Genomic DNA, 19,656 nt, shown 5'->3' with positions numbered 1-19,656 from the left:
AAGACACTTTTTTTTCTGAATGATATATCTTGTCATGTTTGAATCTTGCAAGATCTTGTGACACCCCTAGTCAGCACCCATTGAAAGCTCTTTGCATTGCCAAAAGGACGTAGAGCCATGAGTCAGCTGGACGCTCCTCCACAAACATCTTCAAATCCTCAACGGCCTCTAACAAGGTCAGCACACGTTCACATTCACAAATCATTACCGAGATGAATTTCCAGTAATGGCGTACATGCTTATTCAAAAGCAGCAGCAAAGAGAATCTGTTATTTTGGACATGACTCCACTTTTCCATCTTTAGCGTTTGGGGATCTCTGGTGGGAAGTAATGTGCTAAATAACTAAGATCATTAATTAATAGCTCGCTTCTTGTTTTACACCAGATACACAGAATGAATCAGCCTGGTTTAACAGATGCTACAAGAGCAGAGTGTTAAAAATTCAAACATGGCCTTGGATGCCCAATTAAAAAAAAACAAAAAACAGCTTAAACAAGCACATTTTGTAACGCTGTTTTAATTTCTTACAGTAATATATATATATATATATAATTTTAAAAATACTGCAAACCTCTTCAGTTGTTTTGCAGGGTTTCAATGTCGACAATGTCACAGAAAATGAATCAGTGATGTCATCTTACCTGATTAAACAAAGCCTGTAAATATTTCACAGTTGAAAAATATTTACTCTTGTGGTAATTATAGTATGTTAATTCAATTTAATTAGTTTTGTGTACTGGAAATGGTAAGTAAATATTAAATTGACAGCAGACATACCGTACGGACCATCATACAAATAGTCACACAACGAGATATACAAACAATTCCTCACAGTGCAACTCTAAGAGGGGATCTAATAACATACTAGCAAGCCATCCATCTCATTAGACTGACATTACCTTGAGGCCAAGTGAACAGCTGTAGACTGTTTTTTGGTATTTATTTATTGATATCATCTCGGAGTTCATTTTAATTGGGGACCGCTGGCAGCTGACTTACTGTATATCCTGAAAAGTCATGGGGCGTTTGTACATGTGGACACAGATCATAGACACTTTCGGTACAGGTCCTTTCCTCAGGACAATGACGGCCTTGAAAGGAAACAATCATTCAACTTTGTTTGGCTGCAAAAACGCATTCCGCCATGGGAAATAATGGCAATAGAAATAAAAAGTCAAGTAAAAGTAAAACCTTGTGTTACTATGCGGCCAGACATAGAGTGCCATACAAGTGTAAAGTGTAAAGAAGCCAACCACTGTTAGTACTAGTACGGTCTTAAAGCGATAGTTGGGATTTTTTGACATGAAGTTGTATGACATCCCCATCAGCAGAGTAATGCATCAACAGTGACTTTTCCCACATTTCATTTGTGAGCCGAGTTCTGTTCACTTTTGGTGCTTAAGAAAGTAGTTCCGGTTAATTGTCGGGGTCACTTAATAAAGCATTTTGCTTCTCAAAACAATATGCATTCAAAAGAGTAAAACATTTGTCCACGAAAAAGTCAGACCTCATAATTGCTCTGCGTTATTTTCTCTTCTACTGAATAAATAAGAGTGTGGAGGTTGCAGGGGTGTCCAACTTTCATCACTAATGGAGCTGTAAACTATTTGTCTTTTATTTCTGACTGGCAACATTTAAATTGTACACTACTTTATTTACCAAGCACATCTCCACTAAAAACAGTCGTTATGCTATGTATTTTGTTCTCATTTGTCATTCTATAAAAAATATTCTTTTAGCCTTTGGTGAGCTACTCAAAATCAGCTGGCGATCTGGGAGACCCCTGTGATAGGATCAACATCATACGGCTTTATGTTCATTCAACAAGCACACAGGACAAGATGTCATTGTTATCATGACAACAAGACAGCTAAATTGTTCAGTGACACTTGAACAAGTTAGTATCTACCCCATGAACATGATATCAATTCCCTGTGGGACAAAAAGCAGCTCCCAACTAACCGCATTGCTTGTTTGTTTTAAAAACAAAATGTCACTGTGCTAAAATGTCACATTTGGAGTCCCAAGACCAGAAGCTAGGCGAATAACTCTAGCTAGCTAGCTAGCTGCCACCAATGCAAAGTACAGCCAGTGACAGACAGGCAAAGATGTAAGAATTTTTTTAAAGACAACCCCTTGATCTTCCAAGGCACACAGAATATTGTGTTCTATGGTTATATAAACATGGAACCTACCAAAAGAAACATTAGACCAGGTTGTTTCTACCTTTTTCCATTCTTTAGTAATCAGCAGTAGAACATAGGTAAGTTTCAGGAAAATATCAGTTCCTGACTAAAAAAAGGGAGAAAACCAGCTTTTTGTGAAAAGATACATTTCAAGCGTAACTTTGACTTTGACAGAAATAAATATTTTTTTGCTTTTGTAGCAGCTGAAATATCTAAACAACTATACCAACGTAAACAACGAGGGATGTCCGATATTGGCTTTTTTGCGGATAACCAATATTGTCCAACTCTCTTTTTCCGATTGCAATATCAACCAATACATGTAACGTCACATAACTCCTGTCATGGAATTAACACATTGTGGCGGCCCACATTATCGTTGTATACATTTTAGACAATTCTCTTAGAGATGAATAAGGTATCCATCCATTTATCTACAGTACCTATTTATCCATCCATCCATCCATCAAGAGTACTTCTTTTTCCAGGTCATGAGGTTGTTGTAGTCACTTCGCTATTGCTAAAGAATTGTTGCTTGTTTCTGAGTTGAGTGGGGAGTTAACTGATTGGTGCCACCATCCTCGACTCCTGTCTCGTTGTGAATCGCATCTCGACATTTGATGACCCTCGACATGGGTAAAAATATCGACTGACAACAGTGACAACAAGACCGCACCGGCGCCACTACAAGGTAATGTTGGTGCTCTCTGTGCTGGCACACCCACGTCCGTGGTTTCAACATATCAAGCCCAGATCCGACTGCGAGGAATAACACAGGACGTGACGAAGTATTTCCACGTATTGGCGACGCCTATATGTGCACAGCAGTTTATTAGCGGTTTTTAATATAGGGAAAAACCCAATACCGATATCATTTGATATTACATTTTTATGCCAATATCGGGCCGATAATATCGGTGGGTCAATATTGTTGGACATCCCTATAAACACTTTGGAACACAAAACAAGTTGGGTTTTTTTACATAAAATAAAAAAATGTACAAATATAACACGGTGAACTATTTACAATTTTCACATTTGGAACTGAACTACGTGTGTGTGCGTGTGCATGCGTTAAAATGTCCCTTTGTGTGCTAGGCAATGTAACAGCTGCCTTTATGCAAGGGCTTTCTCTTCCCGTCATTTGTGTTTCTCCTTCCTCTCATGATGCACTTCTGCCACCTCGTGGTCGTTTGTAACGACATTAAAATTGCTCTTAAGCCTCACCATTGGTGAGGAGTTGCATCATCACCTCCTTTAGCCTCTCACATGACAAAAATGTAAAAAAAAAATGTAAAAGACATATATATACATTGTTGGATTGCGCGTTCGGGTTTATAAAAACGTATGACTACGTCTTTGGTATTGAATGAATTAAGGGCAAATTTTTGTGGTCACATGTTTAATTGGATACATACTTGTCCAGATGCGATGCAGTGCTATAAAAGCCTGTCAGGGTCTACTTGCATTTTCATATTCCTCTAAAGACAAGCACAAGTGCTAATGGAAAAGCAGTTGCAAAGAGGTCTGAAGTGCAGGACGTATAGCAGTGCCACAGTTGCAGGAAATGAGGTGCGCGGAGGACAACAGAATGAAAGGGAACAGATCGTGCACCGCGTTGCATTTTAATATTCACGACAAGTCGGCTCGTGATTCATTTGGAGACGGTTGGCACTGGCACGCGGTGATAGCTTACAGTAAATGCAATCATCTCCCTTCATGCTTCACTAGCGAGCTGGACACAGATTCTTACATCCAGTCCAGCTTTGCTCTGGCAGAGGATGATGGGAGTTTTTCGGAGTTGAACGCTCTGAAAAGACTGACAGCGAGAAAGTCCAGGTCAGACTGGGATCGACTGGGATCGACTGGGATCGACTGTTTCGACGTTTACGTCGATTGAAGAAAAGAATGCCGCCATTTAGCCAGCGTGACGCTCTGTAATCAATCACATCGATACCAATACAGCAGCTCTCAACAGTGAGGAAGGGGATCATGCTCTGCATCACAATATCACAGTACATGTTGGAATTCATGCTTCCTCTCAATGAACCGCAGTTCCCCCATTGTTGGCAGCACTTATGCAGCCCGTCATTAAAACATGTGAAAGAAATGAGAGAGCTGTAACCATTTTTGATCAGTTTCTCATAAACGCGACATTTCTTCAGGTGTGGAGGAGACATACTTGGCCACACGTCACCTTCCTCAGCAAGGTGCTTCATCATCTTGGGCTCATTATGTTGGAAAACTCCCATGCGCCCCACTTTCTGCAGCACAGTTGTCCCTCCTTTGGCGCGTTTATGGCGGATAATTAGTTCCAAACCACAGCGCGATAAGTGAACTTCCGCGAAATATGATAATGTTGATAAATGGAATATATAACTTATGGCATAAAAAAAAGTGTTTAACTAGTTTTCTTTAACATTGTTAGAGCACTCAAGACATGAAACAGCACCCTGTAGTCACCTTTACACTTGTATTACCCAATATAGTGGACATAATCAGAGAAAATAAGACATATCAGACATAAATGAGATAACATACTCACACGTTAGCAGTTCCTTGTTGTTTTTTTCTGGACAGCGTACTTCCGGCGTACTGCCACTGGCTTTAAATGGCTTTACACTCGTATTACCCAGTACGGTAGACAAAATACGAGTAAGTAAGCCATTTAAGATGTAAATAAAACTCCTGCACAAGCAGTGTCACAGTAAATGTATTCCCTAGTGACGAGTCAAGTGCCTGACTCACCAAACAATGACACCTAGTGGCCAATGTAGAATACTACATTCACAATTAGAATGAGTCTTCTGTCTTGTACTTGCATTTTAGTTATTTTTGCCATTTTTATTCTAAAATGCTTAATTTAGGCCAAGAATAAGTAGAATTTGCTTAAATATGCACGTTTTTATGAATAATAGGCTGTATTCAACCACATAAAAGGTGATTATTTAATTATTTAATTTTGGAAAAACCACAATAGCGCGAGGCACGACTGCACATGTTGCAGTCCTTTAGGGGTGTCCATGTACAACTTTTTCACTTCCGATACTTTTATGCAACACAACAGCAGTGGTGGCAGCTCCAATATGTAGCGTTACCTTGCGTTAGTGAGCGAGTGTGTGGTGAAGCTAGTCGCTAGCCGGCTAGTAGCCAGCCGGTGTGGTGTGGCGAGGTGTCACTACGCCAGTAAGGTAGTTCTTGGGCGTAACAATGTTAATTACAATAATAATAACAATGTGCTTCATATGCAGCTCATATTATGGAAATGGAGCCTTGTTGGCGCTTTTTGGAGGTTTTATCACAAGGCTTTATCGTGTGTCACATTACGTGCATTCTTAGCTGCCTCTTTGTATATCTTTAGAACACACAGAAAAGAGAAAGACATGTGTGTTCATGTCTCACATAAGGATTGTGGATGATAGGCAAACTTCCCAAAAAAGTGCACTTTTCCTTTAAGACTAAAATTGGCTGCTGAAATGGGATGTGTGCACTCATTTGTCAGATTTTGTGCATGCAGTCCATGGAAAGAACAACATCCATCTGCTTCCTAACAAAGACATCACTTCCAATCATGCTGGTGAACTTGAAGGTGCATCGCTTACTCGTCCTGGCAGCATGTGAAAGACTAAATCCACTCCAAGTGTGGAGTACCTTATCTTGCAAATGATTTCCGTCTGCGTCCAAACAGCTCCTCGCCAAAAAGGAACGCAGGCTTGACAACAAGCACTTGGATGCTGATACCATCCGCTGTTGTCAGTGTTTGTCAATTGAAGCAGACGGGGAGGTGGTCAGCGGCGATGCACACGTTGTTCTGCGTCCTTAAGTGAGTAGCGCGGTGAAGGATTAGCCCAGGTGACTTACACTGTGAGTCTTTGGAGTAGAAATAATGACATGCAAATGAGCAGTGACTTTCCAGCATGTTTGGAATGTCAGCGGCCTCGTCGGAATCTTCCTCCTACAGCCACTTGGCAACTCTCTGAAACATATTTGTACGACTTCCCACTTGAATTTTCTTTGTTGCTCCCGTGCGGTTACCCCTTTGTGCTCATTTCCATACTTTCTTTCAGCAAAGTAAAAAAAACCTAAACCGTGAAAGCTCGCCGTTTTGTACACGGAGTTCCTCGCCGCTACTTCCTGCCTTCCCCAACGAAATCAGTCACCCTGGCCGGCCCTGGACGCGATACTGCAGAGCATTGCAATTTCATGCACTCAGGACAGATAAATCTTTCTACTTGGCCGACCCATAAATCTTCAAGAGGCTGAACGGCCACACAGTGCGCCGCGATTGCACCTGATGCCATTGAAAAGGCTCCCCTTTGAAATCCAGGATGCTTTCGAGCTGTTCAGAGATCTCATTTAATTCCCATCCCTGCTACAAATGGAGGAAATGAAGGGGCCACATGGGGCACTGGCAAATCAGGTGTTGCTTAGCACAGCAAAAAAAATAATATCTTCAATCAAAACCTTATAAGGTCAAATGAGGACAATTTCATCAGACCTTTCTTAGACGCAAACATGTCAACAACATGCAATAAATTTGCGTCCTGGTTCTTCCCAAGTGAGCATTCATCAGGCGCCATCCCGCCGCCTGAACCGTGACAATGGGCCGCCTATGGAGCGCGACACAGGCGGAATATCAATGCGGTCCGACTGGCCAGAACCAAGCTGCTCTTCATCTCTCATTTCCCAAATGTGAGCCCCTGCAAAGAGACTGACCCGGCCCCTCACTGACTGACAGACACATCCAAAAAAAAATGTTAAAATCTTTTTAAAAGGGTTCGGTGCACACATGCAGCACCCGAGAAAAACCTGTAGCGGGCTTCTCATCAGCTAAATCCACATCAGAGAAGGAGCATGTGAGAAAAATCCCTCAAGAACAGGACAACAGGCTTTACTCATTGTAAGTGTTGCTATGCAGGGGACACAGTTTTTGAATTTTCATTCGACTGGATAAGCGGTCCTTCGAATGCACTGCCCTTTTGTAGCTACAATAAATGGCAATGAAGGACAGGAGATGAATGGATACAATATGCAAAATAAAAAGCATATGCCGAGTAAAAATAGCAAATGTGTTTGACACATTGTATTTGAAAGGGTCCCTGACATGATTCATCAGCTTTGCTTCCATATGTTATACATTACTTGTCATTATGTCCTAAATTGGTCCATTTTTTAAACGAACGATAAATTCGCAAAAATGGCATTTACAGTTGCCGCCACCCGTGACGAACTAGCTTGCTGTTCACTCTCATTACCGGAAGTGACACCTCTCAGCTAAAGCAGAGTAAACAAATGCTTCTCGAGGTAGATGGTCGATTTAGTTCAGTATATTTTTCATCAAAACAGTAGTCATGCCACAATGCCACGCTGCTGCTGGATGTTCACAGTCTCCGAGTGATACTGTAAGTTTGTTTTCCTTTTCAAAAGAGGAAAGTTGAAGACAACAATGGACTAAGCAAGTGCAAAGAACGACAGACAGATGGACACCCACCTCAAATTCTGTTCTTTGTAGTGTTCATGTCATTGATGACTTCATCGAAGGAACACCTTTACAAGAAGCTAGGGCTGGGCTTTATATCGATATTTTTTTAAATGCGGATATTCCTTTTAAGCATATCAAAAACAAGCATATCGTTCATATCGATATAAACCAGATTTGCGCTAGAACTCTTGATGCGGAGGTCTCATGTTTCAAGATGGCGCTGCCCAAGTGGCAGCTAGTTACAGCAGCTCCATATTTTCTGCACCGTTTTTAGTCTTTAATAGTGCTTTATTCATACTTTATCCTTTTTTGCCATACCAACCCCTTACAGGAAAACTGCACTTTTTAAATTTATTGTGCCCATCATCTTCTGGCGCTGTGTAAGCTTTGAGGTCAGACAGGGCAACTTCATTCCATGTCCATGGCTTAGAAGAAAGGTGGAAATGTGTCAGCTTTAGATATGACAGGAACAAAATCATTGGACTCAAACCAAACAGCAACCAAACAACAAACCAAACAACAAACATAAGCGCTAACGCTAACATAACTTGTCTGTGTTATAGCAATATGTCCCGTTTGATTGTTGACATGTACAACAAAGTATGTACGAGCATTGCACACAACTCTCAGCAGTGCTATTAGCACAGGTGCTAACATAACGTGAGGCAGGGGTCTCCAACTTCCATCACTCTTCAGCTACGTTGACAAAAAGAAAGGAGAGGTGAGCAATCCTGAAGATCGGATCGGGACATCCCTCGTTAGCACATAACTTACAGACACATGGAATCATTCATTTTCTGTGCAGCCTCTTCTCATTAGGGTCACGGGGTATGCTGGAGCCTATCCCAGCTGACTTTGGGTGAGAGGCGGGGTACACCCTGAACTGGTCGCCAGCCAATGGCAGGGCACATATAGACAAACAACCATTCACACTCACATTCATAATTAACCTAACCTGGCCACACAGTCAGGAGATCTACGAGATCTGGATTGGTATCTCCGTCGGACACGTGGGTTTTCTGTGGGTATTCTGGCTTCCTCCCACATTCCATGCATAATATCCAAATTTATAGATATAAGTTATAAAAATACAAAGAGTTCATTGACCCTTCAGGGAGCTCCTCAAAACTTCTGGTAGCTCCCGACCCCTGATGTGATGTGTCCTTGCTGGTCGTGGAATCCTACGATAAAGTGAACTTTGCGTGCACTCTGATGTTCAGTCAGTGCGAAATGCATGTGCACTTTAACGTCTACTCCAAACTATTTTTACATTTTGTTTCCAAGAAAGCGCCACTTTGGTTGGCAAACAAGCTTATGAAATTTTAAATTCTGCCTCGTCCAGCTTTTACTATCCAAATGAAACACCAGCTGTGTGCACAGCAAATGTGAACAATCGATTCTGCAATTAGATTAAAATGTTATAATACAAGACAGTGGCGGCCATGACATCTCTGGCTTTTTTGAGCGCGGGTCAAAACCTTCCTAACACTCCTTTAACCCTGTCAGCACACGCACACTTGAACGCATCGTCCCAAGTATTGATCGTCTTAAATTTGGCAGCTCAGCCTGCAAATTGCCTTCAGCCTCCAGTGCTCGGGCAAGTGTGGACTCCCGGGACACTTGATGAAACACGCTGCGTGGGTAATGACCGTACAACATCAGGGATAGCCCACCCAAAGGGGTATTTTAGCACATTTGGTTCCAAAGATGATTGCATTGGCGTCCGTGCGTAAACATCTCAAATTGATGCGTAAACACGAGCTGTTACTGCTCTATTGCTCCATTTACACGTAAAAAAAAAATGATGCACTGCCTTACCTCACAGGCGCGTCCGATATATTCCAAGTGCGCCAAAGGTCATTAGGCAAATATTCAGACAAGACAACAAGTATTCTTCACGGCACATGACCTAATTCTCTTCCCAGTGTCCTTCACATGTGCTCAAGCCTATAATCTTCCTTCCCAAGGGGAGCTTCCCCAACCCCCAGCCGGGCTGTGTGTAATCTCTCCCCCCAGCGAGCCAGTGACGAGTGCCCGGCTCACTTTCTCCCGCGCACCGGCTGAAGTTGTGATGCGTTCACGGATGCAGGCGGCTCTCCGGAACTGAGAGGGTTTTCCAGCGAGGGAGTTTTCCCGGTGGCTGTGTGTATTTCCTGACAGGCGTTAGGTAAAAAATCAAATAACTAAAAAGTGCAGCGACTAGGATGGCCTTCGCAACAGCAAATGAGCAGAGCTGAAGAGAGAGTGGAATTCTAAAGCAGTGAGTTGCATCGTCGACCCGCCACCGACTTCCTTTTATTGCTCTCTCGCGCCACCCAACGGCGGACTGCCATATTGATTTATCTCTCTGATGTACTTTGTTAGATTGCATTGTAACAACAAACGCTGTTGGGTGGGATTAGTCAACATTTTCAATGCAACGCGCGTCTTCTTTGCACCAATGAGACATCTACAAAAGCAACCATAACAATCATTAAGTACACAATACCCAGAAAAAAAGCATTAGAAAAAACGTGCCTGTACAATCATAATGCACACAATTCCGTTTGTCATTTTGCTTCTCTTATTAGATGCCCAAAATAATAGAAACACCATGATACAGTAAGCCAAGTGTAGTGGTTCACTCAGCCCTTTGAGAGATAATTCATACTTGGTTTCACACGCAATATCATAATCTCACATGTACACCACTATACTCTCACACAAACACTACTATACCCTCTTACATGCATAATCATACTCTCTCACACACAGTATTGTCTGGGCCATAAATCATACTCTCACACATACACTATCATACTCTCTTAAAAACACTATCATACTCTCTTAAAAACACTATCATACTCTTACATACACCATCATACTCTCTTAAAACACTATCATACTCTCACACACACACCATCATACTCTCTTAAAAACACTATCATACTCTCACATACACCATCATACTCTCTTAAAACACTATCATACTCTCACACATACACCATCATACTCTCTTAAAAACACTATCATGCTCTCACACATACACTATCATACTCTCACACATACACCATCATACTCTCTTAAAAACACGATCATACTCTCACATACACCATCATACTCTCTTAAAAACACTATCATACTCTCACATACACCATCATACTCTCTTAAAACACTATCATACTCTCACACACACACCATCATACTCTCTTAAAAACACTATCATACTCTCACATACACCATCATACTCTCACATACACCATCATACTCTCACACATACACTATCATACTCTCACACATACACTATCATACTCTCACACATACATCATCATACTCTCTTAAAAACACTATCATACTCTCACACATACACAATCATACTCTCTTAAAAACACTATCATACTCTCACACATACACCATCATACTCTCTTAAAAACACTATCATACTCTCACACATACACTATCATACTCTCTTAAAAACACTATCATACTCTCTTAAAAACACCATCATACTCTCTTAAAAACACTATCATACTCTCACACATACACTATCATACTCTCTTAAAAACACTATCATACTCTCTTAAAAACACTATCATACTCTCACACATACACCATCATACTCTCTTAAAAACACTATCATACTGTCACACATACACTATCATACTCTCTTAAAAACACTATCATACTCTCACACATACACCATCATACTCTCTTAAAAACACTATCATACTCTCATACATACACTATCATACTCTCTTAAAAACACTATCATACTCTCACACATACACTATCATACTCTCTTAAAAACACTATCATACTCTCACACATACACTATCATACTCTCACACATACACCATCATACTCTCTTAAAAACACTATCCTACTCTCTTAAAAACACTATCATACTCTCTTAAAAACACTATCATACTCTCACATACACCATCATACTCTCTTAAAAACACTATCATACTCTCACACATACACCATCATACTCTCACACATACACTATCATACTTTCTTAAAAACACTATCATACTCTCTTAAAAACACTATCATACTCTCACACATACACTATCATACTCTCACACATACACCATCATACTCTCTTAAAAACACTATCATACTCTTACATACACCATCATACTCTCTTAAAACACTATCATACTCTCACACACACACCATCATACTCTCTTAAAAACACTATCATACTCTCACACATACACTATCATACTCTCACACATACACCATCATACTCTCTTAAAAACACTATCATACTCTCACATACACAGTATTGTCTGGGCCATAAATCATACTCTCACACATACACTATCATACTCTCTTAAAAACACTATCATACTGTCACACATACACTATCATACTCTCTTAAAAACACTATCATACTCTCACACATACACCATCATACTCTCTTAAAAACACTATCATACTCTCATACATACACTATCATACTCTCTTAAAAACACTATCATACTCTCACACATACACTATCATACTCTCTTAAAAACACTATCATACTCTCACACATACACTATCATACTCTCACACATACACCATCATACTCTCTTAAAAACACTATCATACTCTCACACATACACTATCATACTCTCTTAAAAACACTATCATACTCTCTTAAAAACACTATCATACTCTCACATACACCATCATACTCTCTTAAAAACACTATCATACTCTCACACATACACCATCATACTCTCACACATACACTATCATACTCTCTTAAAAACACTATCATACTCTCTTAAAAACACTATCATACTCTCACACATACACTATCATACTCTCACACATACACCATCATACTCTCTTAAAAACACTATCATACTCTTACATACACCATCATACTCTCTTAAAACACTATCATACGCTCACACACACACCATCATACTCTCTTAAAAACACTATCATACTCTCACATACACCATCATACTCTCTTAAAACACTATCATACTCTCACACATACACCATCATACTCTCTTAAAAACACTATCATACTCTCACACATACACTATCATACTCTCACACATACACCATCATACTCTCTTAAAAACACGATCATACTCTCACATACACCATCATACTCTCTTAAAAACACTATCATACTCTCACATACACCATCATACTCTCTTAAAACACTATCATACTCTCACACACACACCATCATACTCTCTTAAAAACACTATCATACTCTCACATACACCATCATACTCTCTTAAAAACACTATCATACTCTCACACATACACTATCATACTCTCACACATACATCATCAAACTCTCTTAAAAACACTATCATACTCTCACACATACACCATCATACTCTCTTAAAAACACTATCATACTCTCACACATACACCATCATACTCTCTTAAAAACACTATCATACTCTCACACATACACTATCATACTCTCTTAAAAACACCATCATACTCTCTTAAAAACACTATCATACTCTCACACATACACTATCATACTCTCTTAAAAACACTATCATACTCTCACACATACACCATCATACTCTCACACATACACTACCATACTCTCTTAAAAACACTATCATACTCTCACACATACACAATCATACTCTCACACATACACTATCATACTCTCTTAAAAACACTATCATACTCTCACACATACACTATCATACTCTCTTAAAAACACTATCATACTCTCTTAATAACACTATCATACTCTCACACATACACCATCATACTCTCACACATACACTATCATACTCTCACACATACACTATCATACTCTCACACATACATCATCATACTCTCTTAAAAACACTATCATACTCTCACACATACACCATCATACTCTCTTAAAAACACTATCATACTCTCACACATACACCATCATACTCTCTTAAAAACACTATCATACTCTCACACATACACTATCATACTCTCTTAAAAACACTATCATACTCTCTTAAAAACACCATCATACTCTCTTGAAAACACTATCATACTCTCACACATACACTATCATACTCTCTTAAAAACACTATCATACTCTCACACATACACTATCATACTCTCACACATACACTATCATACTCTCACACATACACCATCATACTCTCTTAAAAACACTATCATACTCTCACACATACACTATCAAACTCTCACACATACACTATCATACTCTCTTAAAAACACCATCATACTCTCTTAAAAACACTATCATACTCTCACACATACACTATCATACTCTCTTAAAGACACTATCATACTCTCACACATACACTATCATACTCTCTTAAAAACACTATCATACTCTCACACATACACTATCATACTCTCACACATACACTATCATAGTCTCTTAAAAACACTATCATACTCTCTTAAAAACACTATCATACTCTCACACATACACTATCATACTCTCACACATACACCATCATACTCTCTTAAAAACACTATCATACTCTCACATACACCATCATAATCTCTTAAAAACACTATCATACTCTCACACATACACCATCATACTCTCACACATACACTATCATACTCTCTTAAAAACACTATCATACTCTCTTAAAAACACTATCATACTCTCACACATACACTATCATACTCTCACACATACACCATCATACTCTCTTAAAAACACTATCATACTCTCACATACACCATCATACTCTCTTAAAACACTATCATACTCTCACACACACACCATCATACTCTCTTAAAAACACTATCATACTCTCACATACACCATCATACTCTCTTAAAAACACTATCATACTCTCACACATACACCATCATACTCTCTTAAAAACACTATCATACTCTCACACATACACTATCATACTCTCACACATACACCATCATACTCTCTTAAAAACACTATCATACTCTCACATACACCATCATACTCTCTTAAAAACACTATCATACTCTCACACATACGCCATCATACTCTCACACATACACTACCATACTCTCTTAAAAACACTATCATACTCTCACACATACACCATCATACTCTCACACATACACTATCATACTCTCTTAAAAACACTATCATACTCTCTTAAAAACACTATCATACTCTCACACATACACTATCATACTCTCTTAAAAACACTATCATACTCTCTTAATAACACTATCATACTCTCACACATACACCATCATACTCTCACACATACACTATCATACTCTCACACATACACTATCATACTCTCACACATACATCATCATACTCTCTTAAAAACACTATCATACTCTCACACATACACCATCATACTCTCTTAAAAACACTATCATACTCTCACACATACACCATCATACTCTCTTAAAAACACTATCATACTCTCACACATACACTATCATACTCTCTTAAAAACACTATCATACTCTCTTAAAAACACCATCATACTCTCTTAAAAACACTATCATACTCTCACACATACACTATCATACTCTCTTAAAAACACTATCATACTCTCACACATACACTATCATACTCTCACACATACACCATCATACTCTCTTAAAAACACTATCATACTCTCACATACACCATCATACTCTCTTAAAAACACTATCATACTCTCACACATACACCATCATACTCTCACACATACACTATCATACTCTCTTAAAAACACTATCATACTCTCTTAAAAACACTATCATACTCTCACACATACACTATCATAATCTCACACATACACCATCATACTCTCTTAAAAACACTATCATACTCTCACATACACCATCATACTCTCTTAAAACACTATCATACTCTCACACACACACCATCATACTCTCTTAAAAACACTATCATACTCTCACATACACCATCATACTCTCTTAAAAACACTATCATACTCTCACACATACACCATCATACTCTCTTAAAAACACTATCATACTCTCACACATACACTATCATACTCTCACACATACACCATCATACTCTCTTAAAAACACTATCATACTCTCACATACACCATCATAATCTCTTAAAAACACTATCATACTCTCACACATACACCATCATACTCTCACACATACACTATCATACTCTCTTAAAAACACTATCATACTCTCTTAAAAACACTATCATACTCTCACACATACACTATCATACTCTCACACATACACCATCATACTCTCTTAAAAACACTATCATACTCTCACATACACCATCATACTCTCTTAAAACACTATCATACTCTCACACACACACCATCATACTCTCTTAAAAACACTATCATACTCTCACATACACCATCATACTCTCTTAAAAACACTATCATACTCTCACACATACACCATCATACTCTCTTAAAAACACTATCATACTCTCACACATACACTATCATACTCTCACACATACACCATCATACTCTCTTAAAAACACTATCATACTCTCACATACACCATCATACTCTCTTAAAAACACTATCATACTCTCACACATACGCCATCATACTCTCACACATACACTACCATACTCTCTTAAAAACACTATCATACTCTCACACATACACCATCATACTCTCACACATACACTATCATACTCTCTTAAAAACACTATCATACTCTCTTAAAAACACTATCATACTCTCACACATACACTATCATACTCTCTTAAAAACACTATCATACTCTCTTAAAAACACTATCATACTCTCTTAATAACACTATCATACTCTCACACATACACCATCATACTCTCACACATACACTATCATACTCTCACACATACACTATCATACTCTCACACATACATCATCATACTCTCTTAAAAACACTATCATACTCTCACACATACACCATCATACTCTCTTAAAAACACTATCATACTCTCACACATACACCATCATACTCTCTTAAAAACACTATCATACTCTCACACATACACTATCATACTCTCTTAAAAACACTATCATACTCTCTTAAAAACACCATCATACTCTCTTAAAAACACTATCATACTCTCACACATACACTATCATACTCTCTTAAAAACACTATCATACTCTCACACATACACTATCATACTCTCACACATACACCATCATACTCTCTTAAAAACACTATCATACTCTCACATACACCATCATACTCTCTTAAAAACACTATCATACTCTCACACATACACCATCATACTCTCACACATACACTATCATACTCTCTTAAAAACACTATCATACTCTCTTAAAAACACTATCATACTCTCACACATACACTATCATAATCTCACACATACACCATCATACTCTCTTAAAAACACTATCATACTCTCACATACACCATCATACTCTCTTAAAACACTATCATACTCTCACACACACACCATCATACTCTCTTAAAAACACTATCATACTCTCACATACACCATCATACTCTCTTAAAAACACTATCATACTCTCACACATACACCATCATACTCTCTTAAAAACACTATCATACTCTCACACATACACTATCATACTCTCACACATACACCATCATACTCTCTTAAAAACACTATCATACTCTCACATACACCATCATACTCTCTTAAAAACACTATCATACTCTCACACATATACCATCATACTCTCACACATACACTACCATACTCTCTTAAAAACACTATCATACTCTCACACATACACCATCATACTCTCACACATACACTATCATACTCTCTTAAAAACACTATCATACTCTCTTAAAAACACTATCATACTCTCACACATACACTATCATACTCTCTTAAAAACACTATCATACTCTCTTAATAACACTATCATACTCTTACACATACACCATCATACTCTCACACATACACTATCATACTCTCACACATACACTATCATACTCTCACACATACATCATCATACTCTCTTAAAAACACTATCATACTCTCACACATACACCATCATACTCTCTTAAAAACACTATCATACTCTCACACATACACCATCATACTCTCTTAAAAACACTATCATACTCTCACACATACACTATCATATTCTCTTAAAAACACTATCATACTCTCTTAAAAACACCATCATACTCTCTTAAAAACACTATCATACTCTCACACATACACTATCATACTCTCACACATACACTATCATACTCTCACACATACACCATCATACTCTCTTAAAAACACTATCATACTCTCACACATACACTATCATACTCTCACACATACACCATCATACTCTCTTAAAAACACTATCATACTCTCACATACACCATCATAATCTCTTAAAAACACTATCATACTCTCACACATACACCATCATACTCTCTTAAAAACACGATCATACTCTCACACATACACTATCAAACTCTCACACATACACTATCATACTCTCTTAAAAACACCATCATACTCTCTTAAAAACACTATCATACTCTCACACATACACTATCATACTCTCTTAAAGACACTATCATATTCTCACACATACACTATCATACTCTCTTAAAAACACTATCATACTCTCACACATACACTATCATACTCTCTTAAAAACACTATCATACTCTCTTAATAACACTATCATACTCTCACACATACACCATCATACTCTCACACATACACTATCATACCTTCACACATACACTATCATACTTTCACACATACATCATCATACTCTCTTAAAAACACTATCATACTCTCACACATACACCATCATACTCTCTTAAAAACACTATCATACTCTCACACATACACTATCATACTCTCTTAAAAACACTATCATACTCTCTTATAAACACCATCATACTCTCTTAAAAACACTATCATACTCTCTTAAAAACACCATCATACTCTCTTAAAAACACTATCATACTCTCACACATACACTATCATACTCTCTTAAAAACACCATCATACTCTCTTAAAAACACTATCATACTCTCACACATACACTATCATACTCTCTTAAAGACACTATCATACTCTCACACATACACTATCATACTCTCTTAAAAACACTATCATACTCTCACACATACACTATCATACTCTCTTAAAAACATTATCATACTCTCTTAAAAACACTATCATACTCTCACATACACCATCATACTCTCTTAAAAACACTATCATACTCTCACACATACACTATCATACTCTCTTAAAAACACTATCATACTCTCACACATACACCATCATACTCTCACACATACACTACCATACTCTCTTAAAAACACTATCATACTCTCACACATACACAATCATACTCTCACACATACACTATCATACTCTCTTAAAAACACTATCATACTCTCACACATACACTATCATACTCTCTTAAAAACACTATCATACTCTCTTAATAACACTATCATACTCTCACACATACACCATCATACTCTCACACATACACTATCATACTCTCACACATACACTATCATACTCTCACACATACATCATCATACTCTCTTAAAAACACTATCATACTCTCACACATACACCATCATACTCTCTTAAAAACACTATCATACTCTCACACATACACCATCATACTCTCTTAAAAACACTATCATACTCTCACACATACACTATCATACTCTCTTAAAAACACTATCATACTCTCTTAAAAACACCATCATACTCTCTTAAAAACACTATCATACTCTCACACATACACTATCATACTCTCTTAAAAACACTATCATACTCTCACACATACACTATCATACTCTCACACATACACGATCATACTCTCTTAAAAACACTATCATACTCTCACATACACCATCATACTCTCTTAAAAACACTATCATACTCTCACACATACGCCATCATACTCTCACACATACACTACCATACTCTCTTAAAAACACTATCATACTCTCACACATACACCATCATACTCTCACACATACACTATCATACTCTCTTAAAAACACTATCATACTCTCTTAAAAACACTATCATACTCTCACACATACACTATCATACTCTCTTAAAAACACTATCATACTCTCTT

General features: G+C 38.0%; 1 protein-coding gene across 18 annotated transcripts in view; it reads right to left on the bottom strand.

The window, feature by feature from the left end:
- Positions 1-9,922, bottom strand: part of LOC129193597 (protocadherin-15-like) — a 346,331-nt gene extending 336,409 nt beyond the window's left edge. For 7 of the 18 annotated variants that reach the window (XM_054797855.1, XM_054797858.1, XM_054797857.1 and 4 more), the window contains exon 1: positions 9,488-9,920. The gene's annotated coding sequence lies outside the window, so the exon portion shown is untranslated. Of the gene's footprint in view, positions 1-9,487 lie in introns of all 18 variants that reach the window. The other 11 variants (XM_054797864.1, XM_054797866.1, XM_054797859.1 and 8 more) reach the window with 5 other exon arrangements.
- Between the last annotated feature and the right edge of the window lie 9,734 nt (positions 9,923-19,656).

Source organism: Dunckerocampus dactyliophorus, chromosome 14 (assembly GCF_027744805.1).
Source record: "Dunckerocampus dactyliophorus isolate RoL2022-P2 chromosome 14, RoL_Ddac_1.1, whole genome shotgun sequence".
NCBI lineage: Eukaryota > Metazoa > Chordata > Actinopteri > Syngnathiformes > Syngnathidae > Dunckerocampus > Dunckerocampus dactyliophorus.
Note: the sequence above shows the minus strand (reverse complement) of the source record. Positions and strands in the feature narration are given on the sequence as shown.